This window comes from Piliocolobus tephrosceles, unplaced genomic scaffold (assembly GCF_002776525.5).
Source record: "Piliocolobus tephrosceles isolate RC106 unplaced genomic scaffold, ASM277652v3 unscaffolded_76, whole genome shotgun sequence".
Classification (NCBI taxonomy): domain Eukaryota; kingdom Metazoa; phylum Chordata; class Mammalia; order Primates; family Cercopithecidae; genus Piliocolobus; species Piliocolobus tephrosceles.
The window spans coordinates 512,275-531,423 of NW_022334940.1; the positions used below are offsets into that span (position 1 = coordinate 512,275).

Sequence of the window (19,149 nt, forward strand, 5' to 3'; positions counted from 1 at the left end):
ATCTATCTATCTATCTATCTATCTATCTATCTATCTATCTATCTATCAATCATCTATCTATCTATTTATCTATCTATCTATCTATCTATCTATCTATCTATCTATCTATCTATCTATCTATTTATTTTGAGACAGAGTCTCGCTGTATCACCCAGGCAGGAGTGTAGTGGCATGATCTCAGCTCACTGCAACCTCCACTTTCCGAGTTCAAGCAATTCACCTGCCTTAGCCTTATGAGTAGCTGGGACTACAGGTGCCCACCACCACGCCTGACTAATTTTTTATATTTTTAGTAGAGATGGGGTTTCACTGTGTTAGCCAGGATCATTTCAATCTCTTGACCTTGTGATCCACCTGCCTTAGCCTCCCAAAGTGCAAGGATTACAGGCGTGAAGAGCTGGTTGCTTAAAGGAGCCTGGCACCTCCTCCTCTCTCTCTTGCTTCCTCTCTCTCCATGTGATACATTGGCTCCCCATTCAACTTCTGCCATGATTGGAAGCTTCCTGAGGTTCTCACCAGAAGGAGACGCTGGCACCATGCTTGCAGAACCATGAGCCAAATAAACCTCTTTTCCCTCTAAATTACCCAGTCTCAGGTATTGCTTTAAAGCAATGCAAAATGGACTAACACAGTAACCTCGAGGCACTAGTTCTCTTCCTGCTGCTAGGTGGGGCACTGCTTGCTTTCTCACCAGGTGCTGCTTTGGAAACACAGAAGAATGAAAAACAGAAAGCTCACTTTTATTTCTTAGGGATTATCTGGTCTGAACCCCACATTTTGCACATGAGAACACTGAACTTCGGAAAGGAAAAGTGAGTTATGTAAGAGCAAACACTTACTGGCAGAGCTAGGGATGAATAATCACAATTTACAGAAAACCCGCCACTCACCCCTTGAACAGCCTTAGGAAAAATATTGCACTTCCTATTACCTCTTTTTTTTTTTTTTTTGTTTTTGAGACAGAGTCTCATTCTGTCACCCAGGCTGGAGTGCAGTGGCATGATCTCAGTTCACTGCAACCTCTGCCTCCTGGTTTCAAGCAATTCTCCTGCCTCAGCTTCCCAAGTAGCTGGGATTGTAGACACCCACCACCACACCTGGATAATTTTTGTATTTTTAGTAGAGACAGGGTTTCACCATGTTGGTCAGGCTGGTCTCGAACTCCTGACCTCAAGTGATTCACCTGCCTTGCCTTCCAAAGTGCTGGGATTACAGGACCAAGTGAGACTTGGAGGCATTAAACAACTGTCGTAAGATCACACAGTAAGAAGCAGAGCAGAACAGACAGAACACCCAGGATAAGTTTGTAATTTTTATTTTTTATAACATTTCATAAAATAATGTTAAAATGTTTATATTTTTCTTTTTCTTTCTGAGACAGAGTCTTGCTCTGTCACCTAGGCTGGAGTGCAGTGGCACCATCATAGCTCACTGCATCCTCGACCTCCCCTGCTTAAGCAATCCTTCCACCTCAGCCTGATAAGTAGCTGGGACTACAGGTGCGCACAACCATACCTGGTTAATTTTTTTGTTTGTTTTTCAGAGATGATGGTCTCAATGTGTTGCTTGGCTGGTCTCGAACTGGGTTGAATCAATCCTCCTGCCTTGGCCTTCCACAGTGTTGAGATTACAGGTGTGAGCCACCACACCCAGCCTTGTTGTACCTCTTTTAAATATTTGTTCATTATTTATTCAATGAGGTCAGGATCAGCATATCACCTATCATGTCAAGGGCAAACCACCAAAGCAGAAGTCCAGAGCAGAGACCACATTTCTGATTTAGTATGACAGGTTGACATGGCCTGGGACCCTGTCTCTTAATCTGGTTTGGAGACAGAGTTTTGGATTGGAACTCAAATTTCCTGGTTCCATAGCCTTTGTACTGGGCTATGGAACTCAGACTGCCTGATTCCTGGACAAATGTACTTTCCTTGCAAATCCCTCTCTGAAAATTGAAACTGAAGATGGCATTATTTTCCCCTTCCAGGTCACTCCAGGGGTATTTCTTGTCCACCTACATTGTGCAGAGTAATAAGCATGAGACCAGGCAGGCATGGTCTATCCTCACCTAGAGGATAAGACCAGGCTGAAACATGCAACTGCATTTTCATTTGTCTCTGGAAATTCCAGCCAGGTGGGGCTAGTCTTGACTTCTCTGGCTTCTTTAGGAAGCTTTCTTTTCTGGTTCCTGATGTTTGGCTTTCTGCAGGAAGGTGCCTGTAAACCTTCCCATGGACTCTGACCTTGCTGCCTGTAGTCTGATCTTTGCTTTGGTTTCTTTCTTGCAGGAGAAGGCTTCCACTGCAAAACTGGAAGAAACCATTGCTTTGGGAATTTTCTATCCTGCAGCCCTCAGCTACCCTCTGCTGGAATGCTGCCACCATGACTGCTAGAGATACTTTGTGGAAGACCACAGGACGTGTCACCTTTCTTCATGGGCTCATTTTGTGGGCCAGCCACAAGCTTCTGTTCATTCCAACTATGGGTTTGAAGGTCAACCATCTGCAGCACCTGTTTACTCTCTAGAAGAGATGCTGATAAATCTTGGGAATGTTGTAGCTCAGGTATCTCCATTATGATTGAAACAGCAAAAAGTATGACAGTGAGAGGAATAGGACATAGAAAAATTATGACAGGGAAAGAAATCTCACCTAACTGATTCCATCTTGCTTCTAACCTCCAAGCTGCCTTTGTTCATTCCTGGGCATAGGCCAACCAAACTATGGAGAAGTTTAATTTATACTTTAACTTTGAATCAAGGATGATAAGAGTCCCTTCCTAAAACTGACCTCCTCCTTGTCCCAGTACTGACACCACCTTTGTAAGACCCATGAAAGGCCACGAGATTGGGATTATAGGATGAGTCTGAATTCTGCTCAGATGTAGGCATAGTTAAATAATAACCCGCCACTGTTCCATAGCTTGCTTTCTTATAATTCCTAATCACTCAGGATTCATGAAGCCAGAGGTCACAAGATTTGTGACTTCCCCGATTGCTCATATAGATAACATCACTATTGTAGAACCTAAGAGGGGCCTTTTGAGATGTTTTCCAGACTTTTGCATTCTTACAACTAACTCCATTTGGACCCACGAGTCATGACTCAACCTAGTCCTGTGGTCCCCACCCAAAGGCTGACTCAGCTCACGAGGACTGTTTTCCACATCCCTATGATTTTATCTCCAACCAATAAGCAGCACCCACTGCTTAGCCCCTCCCAGCCAAATTATCCACAAAAGCCCTAGCTTCCAAGCTTTCAGGGAGACTGACCTGAGTAATAAACTCCTATCTCCTGCTTAGCTGGCTCTGTGTTTATTAAACTCTTTATTATAACACTTCTGTCTCAGTAAATTGGCTCTATCTGTGCAGTGGGGAATAAGAATCCATCAGGCAATTACACTATTACTCCTTAATACTTAATTAGCAGCAATACTCATAAAGCACTATTTCTAAACATTTATTCAACACAATCTCCAGAGGCTCAGTGACATGAACCATGACACTCCAGTTCTTCAAACTGATACCTTAAACTTTCTGGGCTTTATTCACTTCCAAGACATGATGGAAATCAGGTTTCATTGCTTCCCTTTAGGAAGCTGAAATTATTTCTGATTCATGCCCTAACTGCATCTAGTTCTCTCTCCTGCAGTATTTTTTTGCTCAAGCCAAATGGGGCTTGTTGCATTTTATCCTCATTCACACCATGTATTTCTACACTGTCACCCCTTTGTCCAAGCCATTCCTTTTGCCTGAAATGCCCTTCTCATGGATGGATCCCTGCCTTGCCACAATCCACACATGCTTCAACCTGCCTCTAAAAATAAAGATATCAAAAAGACACCTGCACTTGTACGTTTATCACAGCATTATTCACAATAGCAAAGATGTGGAATCCACCTAAGGGCCCATCAAGGGAAGATTGAATTTAAAAAATGTGCTATATATACACCATGAAATTCTACTCAGCCATTAAAAAGAATGAAATGAAATCATGTCTTTTGTAGCAGCACGAATGGAACTGATGGCCATAATCCTAGGTGAAATAACTCAGGAACAGAAAGCCAAATACTACATGGTATCACTTGTAAGTGGGAGCTAAACAATGCGTATACATGGACATACAGAGGGAATAATAGACAGTGGAGACTACAAAAGGTGGGAGGCAGGGAGGGGGTGAGGGCTGAAAAAGTACCTATTGGGTACAGTGTTCACTACTCGGGTGACGGGTACATGAAAAGCCCAGACTTCACCACTCCACAATATATTCCCTAAGAAATCTGCACTTGCACCCCCTAAGTACGTAGAACTACAGACAAAATTTAACCGAAAACAAACAGAAAAGCACAAAATGCTTCCAAATGCCAAATGTTTTATGCTGTGCTATGGATCTGCATGGTGTGGGGAACACATTCAAAATTCAGAATTTTCATGTCTGCCTCAGCAGGTACTTTATGCTGGGCTCCTTCTTGTCTCTGACAACCCGGGATGTGTGGAGAGTTCACACACACACACACACACACACACACGTATAAATAATATATACATATTTATAACTACACATATACATATGTATTTTTCACGTCTGTCTGCTTATCTAGCTATCCATCTCTGTATCTATCTACATCTCTCTATTTATCTATCACTATCCATCTGTTTATCCATCTATTTCTCTCTCCATCTATACATATCTATTTACCCATCTTGTATCCATCTATTGATCTATATCTATGTATCTCTCCCTATCCATCTATCCATATATCTATCCATCCATTTTTCTCTCTCCATCTATACATATCTATATCTATCTATCTATCTATCTATCTATCTATCTATCTATCTATCTATCTATCTATCATCTATCTATCTCTATTATCTATGTATCCACCTATTCCTCTGTATCTATGTATCTATCATCTATCTATCTATCTATCTATCTATCTATCTATCTATCTATCTATCTATTCTTATTCATCTGTTTCTCTCTCTCTCCATCTATACATATCTATCTGTCTATCATCTATCTATCTATCATCTATTTATCTATCTAATTTGTCTCTCTATCTATGCCTATCCATCTGTTTCTCTCTCTCCATCTATACATACCTATCTATCTATCTATCTATCTATCTATCTATCTATCTATCTATCATCTATTATCTATCATCTATCTACGTATCTCATTTATTCTTCACGGCATGGCCTTGTGTCTTTTATCTTTAATTACTTCCAGCAACACTCTGGGGTATATATAAACTAGTATCGTCCTCATTTTCAGAAGCAGAAACTGAGATGCAGAGAAATGAAGTAACTTGCCCATTTTTTCCTTTGAGTTTATCCTGTTGGAACTTTGGGACCAGATCTCTTATAAGTATATTCTCCAGAGCACCTAGCACCATGCTTGCTTATTAAACGAGTGAACACACATGTTAAATAAATAAGAGAATGTCCCAGGATGCTACTGTCTGATTTTCTTCCAGGCCTATTGCCTGGTTGGGCCCATGCATGTAATGTCAGGGTTGGATATCCTGGCTGCTACAACATATTCCATTTGAGGAATAATTTAGAAGTGTGGGCGCAAGATAAAAATATCGGTCTGGCTCCTGGTTAACGGGTGTTTCTAATTAAGCCATGATATACAGTGCTCACAGCCAAATACAGTGTGGTTCTGGTGATAACTCACCAAATAGTGTGTTGTCTTCATTGTTTCATTCCGTGACATTTCCCTGATGAGTTTATAAATCCCTGTGGAATCATGGCCTCGATCTCTTTAATGAGGCCTTTAAAAACTGGGGCAAAATTATAGCAGCAGATAAGGTTGGCTCTGCTGTAGACCTACTTCATAAAGGTTTCTCCTTCTCCTAGTGAAATAAAAACCATTTGATAGACCAAGGAGTTCAATTCCACGTGAATTGGTCAGGGCATATGATTGAATTAATTCTTCCAGCAGCAAAAGAATATTAAAAGCAGTTCTGTCTTCCCTGACCTAGTGGGAAACTAGGTAACTAGAAATGGAAATATTCCTTTGTTCTAGTAAAGAGAAGGGTAGAGGCCAGTGGCTCATGCCTGTAATCTCAGCACTTTTGGAGGCCGAGGCAGGTGGGTCACCTGAGGTGAGGTTCAAGACCAGCCTGGCCAACATGATGAAACCCTGTCTCTACTAAAAATACAAAAAATAGCTGGGCATGGTGGCAGGTGCCTGTAATTGCAGCTACTCAGGAGACTGAGGCAAGAGAATCACTTGAACCTAGGAGGTGGAGGTTGCAGTGAGCCAAGATGACACCACTGCACTCCAGCCTGGGCGACAGAGTGAGACTCCATCTCAAAAAAAAAAAAAAATGTATTTTTTGTAGAGGTGGGGTTCCACCCTGTTACCTAAGATGGTCTCACACTCCTAAACTGCAGTGGTGTGATCACAGTTCACTGAAGCCTTTCCAGTAATTTTTCTGCACTTAAAAAAAACAGTTGAGGGCTGGCACAGTAGCTCACACCTGTTCACCCAGTATTTTGAGAGGCCAAGATGGGAGGATTGCTTCAGGTCAGGAGTTCGAGACCAGCCTAGTCAACATAACAAAACCCCATCTCTATTTAAAAACGAAAAAAAAGAGGCTGGGTGCAGTGGCTCATGCCTGTAATCCCAGCACTTTGGGAGGCCTGGGCAGGTGGATCATCTGAGGCCAAGGCAGGTAGATCATCAGCTTGGGCGACAGAGTGAGACTCTGTTTCAAAAGAAAAAACAAGGCTGGCTGCAGCGGCTCACGCCTGTAATCCATATAGTAGTGAACTTTCTTTAAAAAAATAAATCTTTGTTCCCATTTCAGATTGAGGTCAGGAGTTGGAGAGCAGCCTGACAGACAGAGTGAAACTGCATCTCTACTAAAAACACAACAACAACAAAAATAAGCTGGGCTTGCTGGCATGCATCTGTAGTCCCAGCTACTCATGAGGCTGAGGAAAAGAAAGAAAGAAGGAAGGAAGAAAAGTTGAGGTTAAATGAAGTAAATTTTTTATTTTTTTTCACTTAGTATATCATTACTATCTTCTCTTACAATTAGAAATTTATAAAGTTTTTAAAAATGCCTACACAATATTCTTTTAGGTAAATCGACGTAACTTACCAATTAATTTTTTATTGCTGAATGCTTCAGTTTCTTAAAAATTTTCCATATAGTGGGCCAGGAGTGGTGGCTCACGCCTGGGGTGCTGTAATCCCAGCACTTTGGGAGGCTGAGGCAGGTGGATCACGAGGTCAGGAGATTGAGACCATCCTGGCTAACATGGTGAAACCCCTTCTTTACTAAAAATACAAAATATTAGCTGGGTGTGGTGGTGGGCCCCCGCAGTCCCAGTTACTCAGGAGGCTGAGGCAGGATAATGCCGTGAACCTGGGAGGCGGAGCTTGCAGTGAGCTGAGATCGCGCCACTGCACTCCAGCCCGGGTGACAGAGCGAGACTTTGTTTCAAAAAAAAAAAAAAAAAAAAAAAAACCCATATGGTAGTGAACTTTAAAAAAAAATAAATAAATCTTTGTTCCCATTTCAGATTGTTTTCTTGCACTGGGATCAAGCTGAATGTATTAACAATCAAAATAGTTACTATTTTGTTGATAAGTTAAAATGCTAATTATTTTTCAGTCTTTACCACTTTTGGGTGTCAGCCACCATGCCCGGCCAAAAAATCCACTTTAAAAGCCCAATTTTTCACTTCTATTTGCTTCAGTGTGTTTCATCTGTTAAATGGAGTTAATAACAATAACACCTGTTACATCTACCTCTGATGATTGTTTTTAGATATGTGATGTAGGGCTGGACACAATGGCTCATGCCTGTAATCCCAACAATTTGGGAGGCTGAGGGGGGAGGATCGCTTGAGCCCAGGAGTAAGACCATCCTGGGCAACATAGACCACATCTCTACTAAAAATTAAAAAAAAAAATTAGCCTTTCATGGTAGCAAATGCTTGTAGTCCCAGCTAGTAGGGAGGTTGAGGCAGGAGGATCACTTGTGTGTTTGCTTTTCCAGCCAGTTGCTGTGGAAGGAGAATGCTTTCTTTATGGCCTCGTCTGTTGTTTCGTGTGCCTCTGAAGAAAACTAGTTTCCACTTGTGTAACAGACAGGCATGTAACTATTTAAAGCACAGTTCAGTCCTGAAAGGGTCTGGGAGAACCAAATGATGTACTAGGTGAAGTGGTGCATTGTGGGAATCACAAAGCAAATAGTACTCCAGAAAGACAAATATCAGAAGCTTCCCCTTTCATTTTTTTTCTTTCTTTTTTTTTTTTCAAGACAGGGTCTTGCTCTGTTGCCCAGGCTAGAGGGCAGTGCAGATCATGGCTCACTGCAGCCTTGAGCTCCTGGGCTCAAGCAATTCTCCTACCTCAGCCTCCTGAGCAGCTGGGACTGCAAGGGTGCACCACCATGCCTGGCTAATTTTTTGAATTTTTGTAGTGATGGGATCTTACTATGTTGCCCAGGCTGGTCTCGAACTCCTGGCCTCAAGCGATCCTCCCACTTCAACCTCCCAAAGTGCTGGGATTACAGGTGTGAGCCACCTCGCCTGGGCCCCCTTCTCCATATGGCTTCAAAGACATGTCCCTGGAGAGTAGCCTGCTCCCACACTGTCACTAGATGTCATGGGGTCAACAAAATCTCCTGCGATTGTGTATCTCAGACATTTCTGTGTCTTTGATCCTCACCTTGGGACCCTAAGGGAAAAGGACCTGAGTGTCAGTAACTCTGGGCCTCCTCTAAAGAGAAACGGAGATGGTGGCTCATCTAGGAAGTGGAGGAGCAGGGGGTTCCTGGTTCTCAGGCCACAGGTAATCTCTGCCCACCCAGGGCATGCCCCAGCCTGCAAGTATTGCTGTGTGGTGGGAACACCCGCTTCCCTTGTTAACAGCCTTTGAGAGGGGGTCATGGCCTTAGCTCCAGGGGTTCCTGGCCAGGGCCAAGTGCTCCTTCTGCAGAGGCCTGCACACATCTCACCCCTTTGACTTGTATTTCCGTGGATTCCCCTCCTCACCTGCCCCCCAGCCCTCCCTGACTGGCCAGCCCCTCAGTAGTCCTCCTCAGCTAGAGTGAGGAGCACGGCCTTGGGTGTGTTCTTGAAAAGAGCTGCCCGGTTCTGCTGCTGCCCCTTCTTCACCCAGTGGCCATAGATTTCGAAAGCGTAGGCATCGATGAGCCGGCACAGAAGCTGGAGGGTGTAGGGGTGAGTCTCGGATGACGATATTCCGCCTCACCGGCTTCACCCGGCAGTACTGGTAGTAGATTCGCACTGAAGCCAGCAAGGTCAGAGCGATCACCTGCAGGGCCAGGCGGAGAAGCTGTGCTGCAGCACCCCCCTGCCAGGCCCTGCCCCTCCAGCATAGGGACACTCTGGGCTCATTTGCCACGAAGCCTTTGGTGGCTTCTGCGGGGCCTCCTAGTGTCCCCCACTTCCCGCTTGGCCAGCATCCACAGGGACGGAGCCAGGGGGCTGACACCTGCCACCTCTGAAGCCATCACAGGGCGGCTGGGAGGGGAGGGGTGGGTACTCTGGAACCCCACTGGGTGTAAGGATCCCTGGGAGAGGAGAAGACTTAGAGGTTTGCTCTTGGGGAGCTGGCGGCAACTGCCACAGGGCCTGGGTTGGGACGCTTTGTACCTTCAACCTCCCCCGGGGGCTGAAGTGCCACACTTCCTCCACCACGTACTGCTGGAAGAAGGGGTGTGCCAAGGCCTCTTCCGCTGTGCAAGCTCTGGGGTTGCACCACCAGGAATCGGGATACCCGGGAGGTGAGGAGAGGGGAACGGAGAACGTCAAGGCAGGTCCCCTCCAGCATGTCAGGAGAGGCGGAGCCTCCCCGGGCAGGGGAGCCTGACATTGCAGCCCTGAATCCAGGAGCCAGGCGCCTGGCCTCTCACCAGGTCCTTCACGGTGTCCGAGTAATCATCCCACATGGGCGAGCCAAACTGGTAGTTGCTGCTGATGATCAACCTCAGCATCAACAACTGCTTCTAGTGCCAGAAGGGTGGGGGAGCCGGCCAGCAGCGTGTACATGATGACACCAGTGCTCCACTTGGATGTTCGAGGGCCCAGGGCCACTTACCCCAGCACCAGGGGCACCGACTCAGCCCTGCCTGTTCCTCGCTCACCCGGCCCAGGCGGGTGATCCTCCTCCCCCAGTGTACTTGCATGTCCACCGCCTTCCCATAGCCCGGATGGTCCCCATTCATGGAGCACTGGACGATCTCAGGGCCAGGTGACTGGGGGTCCTGCAGACCTCTGCAGGAACAGTCATCACCAGGACAGTTCAGCAGGGCGCTCAGAAGAGGAAGTCCAGGCCAGGCACAGTGGCTCACGTCTATAATCCCAGCATTTTGGGAGGCTGAGGCAGGCAGTTCACCTGAGGCCAGTAGCTGGAGACCAGCCTGCCCAACAAGGTGAAACCCGGTATCTACTACAAATACAAAAATTAGCTGGGTGTGGTGGCACATGCCTGTAGTCCCAGCTACTCAGGTAGCTGAGGCAAGAGAATCCCTTCAACCCGGGAGGCGGAGGTTGCAGTGAGCTGAGATGGCGCCACTGTACTCCAGCCTGGGGGACAGAGCAAAAAAAAAAAAAAAAAAGAAAGAAAAGAAAAAAAAAAAAGAGGAAGTCTAAAGAGACAATGGAGATGGAACAGAAATGGTGCTTTGGCCGGGACTCCCCCAACATCCAACTTCAGGACCCAGGGCAGGGTGGGGTACTCCCCACAGGGCCACCAGCTCACTGCCCATTGCTTCCCTGGTCACTATTAGCCATCCTGGCCTGGAACTAGGGTAATGGGAACCTGGGAGAGGACTTACCTGAAGAAACGCCTAGCCCTGCTGGACGTGGGGGCTCACACCTGTAATCCCAGCACTTTGGAAGGCTGAGGCAGGCAGATCATGAGGTCAGGAGTGTTAGACCAGCCTGACCAACATGGTGAAACCCCGTCTCTACTAAAAATACAAAAATTAGCCGGGCCTGGTGGTACGTGCCTGTAATCCCAGCTACTCAGCAGGCTGAGGCAGGAGAATCGGTTGAACCTGGAAGGCAGAGGTTGCAGTGAGTTGATTGTGCCACTGCACTCCAGCCTGGGTGACAGAGTGAGACTCCATCTCAGAAAAAAAAAATACTATTTTCAATAAAAAAAAAAAAGGTAAGAAACTGCACTGCATCTGGCAGAAAGCAGGAGGCCCCTGAGAAGGATTAGGCCCTCCATCCCAACCTTGCCAATTAAGCCTCATCCTCACTCTGGCTGGCCAAGTCAGCTTCCGACAGGATCAAGCTTACTTCCTGTGGATTAGGCCTACTTCCAGTAGGTCAGGCCTCTTTCTGGAGAGTCTCCTTATTTCTGGAAGACAGTATAGTGCTGGCTTCTGATGGATTAGGCTCACTTTTGGCATATCAGGCCCAAATCTGGCAGATCAGGACCTCTTCTCGGCTTCCCAAGTGTGAGGTAGGCCTCAGGCCATCCAGGCTTGGCTCTGTCACTTCCATGGCTACTGGGGAGGGGTAAACTTCTGAGGTTTTGGATGTCTCCCACTGTGGCCAGCAGAAGAGGTGGGGGAAAGACAAAGACTCATATTCTTGTCCAGATTGCTGGGGCAGGGGGGAAGGCCCAGCCCACTGCCCACCCCGATATTGTCTCCATTTGGCTAAAGCTGTTAGAGGAGGCAGTGGTAAGGGCTGTGACTGGGCTTTTCAGTTCTGGCTGGTACGAATATTGCTGCTGTGCTACCGTACTGTGATTGTACAGCTTCCGTGTCTACTAATGAGTACTGTCAAGTAGGAACCCTTACTATGTGTTGAACACTGTCGGAAGAGATTTAGAATTCTCATTTAATCTTCCCATCAACTTTAAGGGATGCAGATGTTGTTAAAACCATTCTACAGGTCAAGAAATAGAGACGCAGAAAAGTCAGTTACCTTACCCAAAACCTCATAACTGGTTACATGGCAGAGCTGTTCTGAGTTTTCTTTAAGCCTCTGTGGTCACACCTTACAGCTGCTGTCATGAAATGGAGCAGTCGTATTTTTTTTTTCCCAGCTGCAGAATTCCTGTCTCTCAGAAGGGAAACCAATGCCAAACCCAGACTCATCAGGAGAGAAAAAAATTTTTTTTAATATCTGAGAGCACATATAAATGGTAAAGGTACTTAGGAACCCATATTGATAGTAAAAAAAAAGTGCATATTTTGTGACCCAGTCATTCTACTAGGAATACATCCTGAGGACGTCATCAGAAATGTGAGTACACATTTGTTCACAAAGACGCACACTGGAGCATTACTATATAAATGAGAAAGTGAAAATCATCCTCAAGTCCAATGATAAAGGGCTGATTTAATTATACATGTAGTTTAAATACATATCCCTAATAGGATAATTGCTAAGACATGCTGAGTGCTTACCATGTGCCACTCATTGATTTAAGAGCTATACATGTATTAACTCATTTAACCTATGTGATCGATTATAGCGTGATTGTATAGGAATATTTATGGCTTGAGGAAATGTTTATGCTCTATCATAATGAAAAAGTGGATTACAAAACTACTTTTTAAAACTGTGTAGATCCAAAAGGTAGTAGTTAGAACTAAAACATGAAATTACTGTTTTTATTTTCTTCTTTGCCATTTGAAGAATTTTCCAGATTTTCTACACTAATAATCATTAATTACATTTTTAAAAAAAGATTTAAAAATAAAAACATGCCTGAGGGTCTGATGCCCGAGTGAGTCCAGCTAGTGCTATGGCCACAGGGAGCCAATGACCCCTGGGGCTGACCATGAGAGCTCTTGGCGAAGTGAGGAGACCCAATTGGGACCCCTCCCTACCGTGGGCCCCACCCACTGCCCTATTTGCTCAGAAGCTCTGCTGCTGTGAGGACCTGGCACCATGGTCTGCATAACCAGAGAAACATACAGTCATTCTGGCCAGCACTAAAAACAGTCACAGAGGCTGACACTTTCAGGACTAAGATCAAAGGTCTTAATCCAGCTTTCAGAGGCATTCACTGTCTAGCACCTCTTGACTTCTTGGCCCCAGTTTTCTACTCTCCAAAGCCCTTCACTTCAGAAAGGCCATTTCCTCCTAACTTTCCCTGTACCCATGATACATCCTTCTCCACATTTTCCAAACTTTCCCATCCTCTACTCCAAAAATATATTTTTTGTTATTCCAAGCATATGGATGAGGCTGACAAAACTCGTGAGCGTATTGATGGAACTGCTATAAACATCAGCGTAATAGCAATAATAATAGCTACCGTTTATTGAACACTTACCTCATCCTGTTTAAATACATTCATCCCATTTAATCTGTATAGCTCATCTGTGGGCAGATACTAGCGTCCATCTTTACAGATAAAAAATCTAAGGATCAAAGAGGTGAAGTAAATTTTCCAAGGTCCCCCCATCAATAAATGGTGGAAATAGCCAGGCGCAGTGGCTCATGCCTGTAATCCCAGCACTTAAGGATGCCAAAGCAGGTGGATCACCTGAGGTCAGGAGTTCGAGACCAGCCTGGCCAACATGGCAAAAACCCTGTCTCTGCTAAAAATACAAAAATTAGCCAGGCCTCAGGGCAGGCGCTTGTAATCCCAGCTACTCAGGAGGCTGAGGCAGGAGAATTGCTTGAACCCAGGAGGTGGAGGTTGCAGTGAGCCAAGACAGAGCCATTGCATTCCAGCCTGGGTGACAGGAGCAAAACTCCGCCTCAAAAGAAAAGAAAAAAAGTGGAAACAAACTTCAAACCCAGGTCTGTCTGTGCATCTCACAATGCACTTTCATATTCATGACCTCCCCAGATCTGTGAGGATGGCTGTGCAGGTATGATCAGCCCTCTTTCTAGCTGAGGACTCTGAGTCTGGTTGCTAGAAAATGGTAGTGGGGGAGGGAGTCTATTATAAGAATCCAGGTCTCTGGAATTCGAAGATGCAGAAGACATTCATTATGCTCAAAGGCTTATCATGGCTGCCTTAATGTGAATTCAGGCCAATCCGGGATTCAGAATTTCATCTACTCTCTTAAGTGCAATTCTGAAATTATCAGTGCCCAGGAAAGGCACTTATGGAAAACGTCACACTGTGAATGGAATGTCAGATATGTGTATATATGTGTGTGATATATGTGAATATCTAGAACAGTCTCATGAAAAAGCATCTGCCAACAAGCTGGGCATAAAGAAATTTAAGATTAAATTTAAGGAGGAATATACAGTTTTGCTTCTTTTTCTAAAAACACAAACAAGTAAAACCCACTCAGTTTTGATGAATGGGGAATAGAAGTCTCCTCATTGTAAAGGTGTGACCTTTGACCCCAATTATAGGGAACTTAAACTACATCCTTGAGGAGTCCTGTGTTCTAGAATGGATGTGATGATAAGCCAGTGAGCAGTGATTATTCATAAGTCTGAATGGCTTGTCTTCCCACGCTGCAGTTCTGGACCGTGGCTGATCTATTTCTTTCTTACAAAACACTCATGAGCCATGAATTCATTGTGTTGGACTCCCAAGGCAGGCCCAGCCCTCTGGTTCACCTCTTCTCTACATTTCTGTATGAATATATTTTGTTCATTGTTTAGACTTGGCAACTTCCTGTCAATGTCCCAGGAGAAGCATACAGCAGACCAGAAGTGGAATGAGTTTTTTGTTTTGTTTTTGTTTTTTGAGACAGAGTCTTGCTCTGTTGCCCAGGCTAAAGCAACCTCCACCTCCTAGGTTCAAGTGATTCTCCTGCCTCAGCCTCCCAAGTAGCTGGGATTACAGGAGCGCGCCACCATGCCCAGCTAATTTTTGTATTTTTAGTAGAGATGGGGTTTCACCATATTGGCCAGGTTGGTCTTGAACTCCTGACCTCAAGTGATCCACCCACCTTGGCCTCTCAAAGTGGTAGGATTACAGGCAAGAGCCACCATGCCCAGCTGGAATGAGTTTTCAGGAAACCCTCAAGCCAGGCTCTGTCTGGTTTCACTTGTCACCAGGACTGAGGTCTCAGTCCACTCTCAGTGACCCCAAGCTCAGCCAGGCCCCTGTGTCCTGCTCAAGGCTTGAGAGGGAGGAAGACTGCCAAGAGTATGGATCTAGCCCAAGGAGCTGATTGAAACAATTGCTAAAATATGTTCTTTACACACATACACCTGACTTTCTTTTCCTAGAGGGTATGGCATTCTTCTTAGAAGATGTCATTTATGAAAGAATATATGAGTATAGTTTTTGTTTTCTCTTCATACATGGAGTGCACCCATCACCTGAGCAGTGTACACTGCACCCAAAGTGTACTCTTTTACCTCTCACCCTCTTCTCACCCCTCCCCCTGAGTCCTCAAGGTTCATTGTATCATTCTTATGCCTTTACATCCTCATAGCTTAGCTCCTACTTATAGGCGAAAACATACGACATTTGGTTTTCCATTCCTGAGTTACTTCGCTTAGAATAATGGCCTCTAGTTCCATCCAAGTTGCTGCAAAAGACATTGTTTTGTTCCTTTTTATGGCCAAGTTTTATTCCATGGTATATATATTCCACATTTTCTTTATCTACTCATTGGTCGATGGGCACTTAGATTGGTTCCATATCTTTGCAATTGTGAATTGTGTTGCTATAAACAGGCATTTGCATGTGTCTTTTTCATATAATAACTTATTTCCCTTTGGATTGATACCCAGTAGTAGGAATTGCTGGATCAAATGGATTTCTACTTTTAGTTGTTTAAGGAATATCCATACTGTTTTCCACAGTGGTTGTAGTTTACATTCCCACCGGCAGTGTAAAAGTGTTTCCTTTTCGGCCGGGTGCGGTGGCTCATGCCTGTAATTCCAGCACTTTGGAAGGCCAAGGCGGGAGGATCACTTGAGGTCAGGAGTTTGAGACCAGTCTTGCCAACATGGTGAAACCCCAACTCTACTAAAAATATAAAAAATTAGCCAGGCATAGTAGTGTGCACCTGTAATCCCAGCTACTCAGGAGGCTGAAGCAGGAGAATCACTTGAACCCAGGAGGCAGAGGTTGCAGTGAGCCGAGATCTTGCCATTGCACTCCAGCCTGGGTGAGAGGGTGAGACTCTGTCCCCCCTACAAAAAAAAAAAAAAAAGTGTTCTCTTTTCACCACTAGCATGTCATTATCTACTGTTTTTTGACTTTTAAATTGTGGAGGAGTATGGCGGTATTTCATTGTGGGTTTAATTTGAATTTCCCTGGTGATTAGTGATGTTGAGCATGTTTATATATGTTTGTTGATTGTATATTTTCTTTTGAGAATTGTCTATTCATGTCCTTTGCCCACTGTTGAATGGGATTATTTGTTTTTTTTCTACTGATTTGTTTGAGTTCCTTGTAGATTTTAGATACTAGTCCTTTGTCAGATGCATAGTTGGCAAATATTTTCTCCCACTCTGTGGGTTGTCTGTTTACTCTGCTGAGTATTTCTTTTGCTCTGCAGAAGCTTTTTAGTTTAATTAGGTCCTATTTATTTATTTTTGTTGCGTTCGCTTTTGGGGTCTTAGCCATGAATCTTTTACCTAAACCAATGTCTGAAAGAGCTTTCCCTATGTTATCTTCTAGAGTTTTTATGGTTTCAGGTCTGGGTTTAAGTCTTTGATCCATCTTGAGTTGACTTTTGTATAAGGTGAGAGACGAGGATCCAGTTTCATGCTTAGCTAGCCAGTTTTCTCAGCACCATTTATTTAAGAGGGTGTCCTTGCCCCAATTTCTGTTTTGTGTGCCTTGTTGGAGATCAGTTGGCTGTTAAGTATTTGGCTTTATTTCTGCGTTCTCTATTCTGTTGCATTGGTCTATGTGCTTATTTTTATACCAATACCGTGCTGTTTTGGTAACTATAGCCTTGTAGTACAATTTGAAGTCGCGTAGTGTGATGCCTCCAGATTTATTCTTTCTGCTTAGTATTGCTTTGGCTATGTGGGCTTTTTTTTTGGTTCCATATGCATTTTAGGATTTTTCTAGTTCTGTAAACAATGGTGATGGTATTTTGATGGAACTGCATTGAATCTGTAGATTGCTTTGGGCAGTATGGTCATTTTCACAATGTTGATTCTTCCCATCATGAGCATGGAATGTGTTTCCCTTTGTTTATGTCATCTATGATTTCTTTCAGCAGTGTTTTTTAGTTTTCCTTGTAGAGATCTTACACATCCTTGGAATTGAACCATAGTTTTAAATGCAATTTTTAAGTTTGATAGTTAAGGAAATAGTGTTGTGAATTATTTTAAAGTAATGACTCTTTTCCAAAATAATTAGCACCTAAAATTTTGGTAACAGTTTTATTGAGATATCATACACTTTACAATTCATCAATTTTAAGTGTGCAATTCAATGGTTTTAGTATAGTTACAGAATTGTGTGACCATCACCACAATCGATTTTAGTACATTTTTATAACCCCCCAAAGAAATTTTGTATACCTTCTTTAGCTATCACTCCCCAATCTCTTCACCCCACCTCCCAGTCCTAGGCAACCACTAATCTTCTTTCCATCTTCATAGATTTGTCTATTCTGAACATTTCCTATAAAAGGAATCATAGAATATGTGGTCTTTTGTGCCTGGCTTCTTTCATTTAGCATAATGCTTTTAAGTTTCATCCATGTTGTGGCATGTATTAGTGCTTCATTCCTTTTTTTTTTGAGACGGAGTCTCGCTCTGTCACCCAGGCTGGAGTGCAGGGGCCGGATCTCAGCTCACTGCAAGCTCCATCTCCTGGGTTCACGCCATTCTCCTGCCTCAGCCTCCTGAGTAGCTGGGACTACAGGCGCCCACCACCTCGCCTGGCTAGTTTTTTGTATTTTTTTAGTAGAGACAGGGTTTCACCGTGTTAGCCAGGATGGTCTCGATCTCCTGACCTCGTGATCCGCCCGTCTCGGCCTCTCAAAGTGCTAGGATTACAGGCTTGAGCCACCGCGCCCAGCCACTTCCTTCCTTTTTATGACAAATAAGCTGCCATTGTATTGACATACTACATTTTGTTTAGCCATCAGTTGATGGACACTAGGTTCTTTCCACCTTTAGGCTATTATGAATAATGCAGATATAAACATTCACGGGCAAGTTTATGTGTAAACATGCTTTCAGTTCTCTTGGGTAGACACCTAGGAATGTGTTAAAATAGTTAATCGGGAGGCTATTAGGCTGAGACAACTCCGTCACTTTGGATTCCTGTGTAAGGAAACCCAAACCCAATTCAATGTAAACAGTAAGTGAAACTAAAGCTTAACCTATCAGAAGCCACCAACTAACCTCTAACTAAAAACTTTCCACCATAGCTAGTCAAATATTTTCTTTGTCTTGCTTCCACAAACACGTTAGAAAAAGTTTTCTATTGCCTGCCTGCACTGAACTGCTTTTGGTCTGGTACTGCTGAATTCATGAATCACTGAATGCTCGAATAAACTCATTAAAATTTTGATGTGCCTCAGTTTATTTTTAATTAATTAATTAATTAAGATAGGGTTTCACTCAGTCACCCAAGATGGAGTGCAGTGGCATGATCTCAGCTCACTGCAGCCTCTACCTCCCAGGCTTAAGCAATCCTCCCACCTCAGCCTCCCGAGTATCAGACCACAGGTGCATGCCACCGTGCCCAGTTAATTTTTGTATTTTTGTGGAGACAGGATTTTGCCATGTCACGCAGACTGGTCTCAAACTCCTGAGCTCAAGCAATCCTCCTGCCTTAGCCTCCTAAATGCTGGGATTACAGGAATGAGCCACTGCGCCCCGGCCCTCAGTTTATTTTTAACAAGTGGAATTGCTAGGTCAAATGATAACCCTGCGTTTTTCTTTTGAAGGAACTGCCAGACTGTTTTCCAAAGTAGATCCACCATTCTACATTCCCATCAGCAGTGTGTGGAACTTCTGCTTCCTCCACATTCTCACTAACACTTATCTGCTTTTTTGATGAAAGCCATCTTAGTGGATGAAATAGTTTGGCTGTGTCCCCACTCACATCTCATATTGAATTCTCAAGTGTTGTGGGAGGAACCTGGTGGGAAGTAATTGAATCATGGGGGCAGGTCTTTCCCATGCTGGCTGTTCTTTTTATTATTATTATTAATTAATTAATTATTATTATTATTATACTTTAAGTTCTAGGGTACATGTGCATAACGTGCAGGTTTGTTACATATGTATAC

General features: G+C 44.1%; 1 pseudogene; it reads right to left on the reverse strand.

Moving 5' to 3' along the window:
- Positions 1–9,052: 9,052 nt before the first annotated feature.
- On the reverse strand, positions 9,053–10,280 carry LOC111530447 (annotated as a pseudogene).
- Between the last annotated feature and the right edge of the window lie 8,869 nt (positions 10,281–19,149).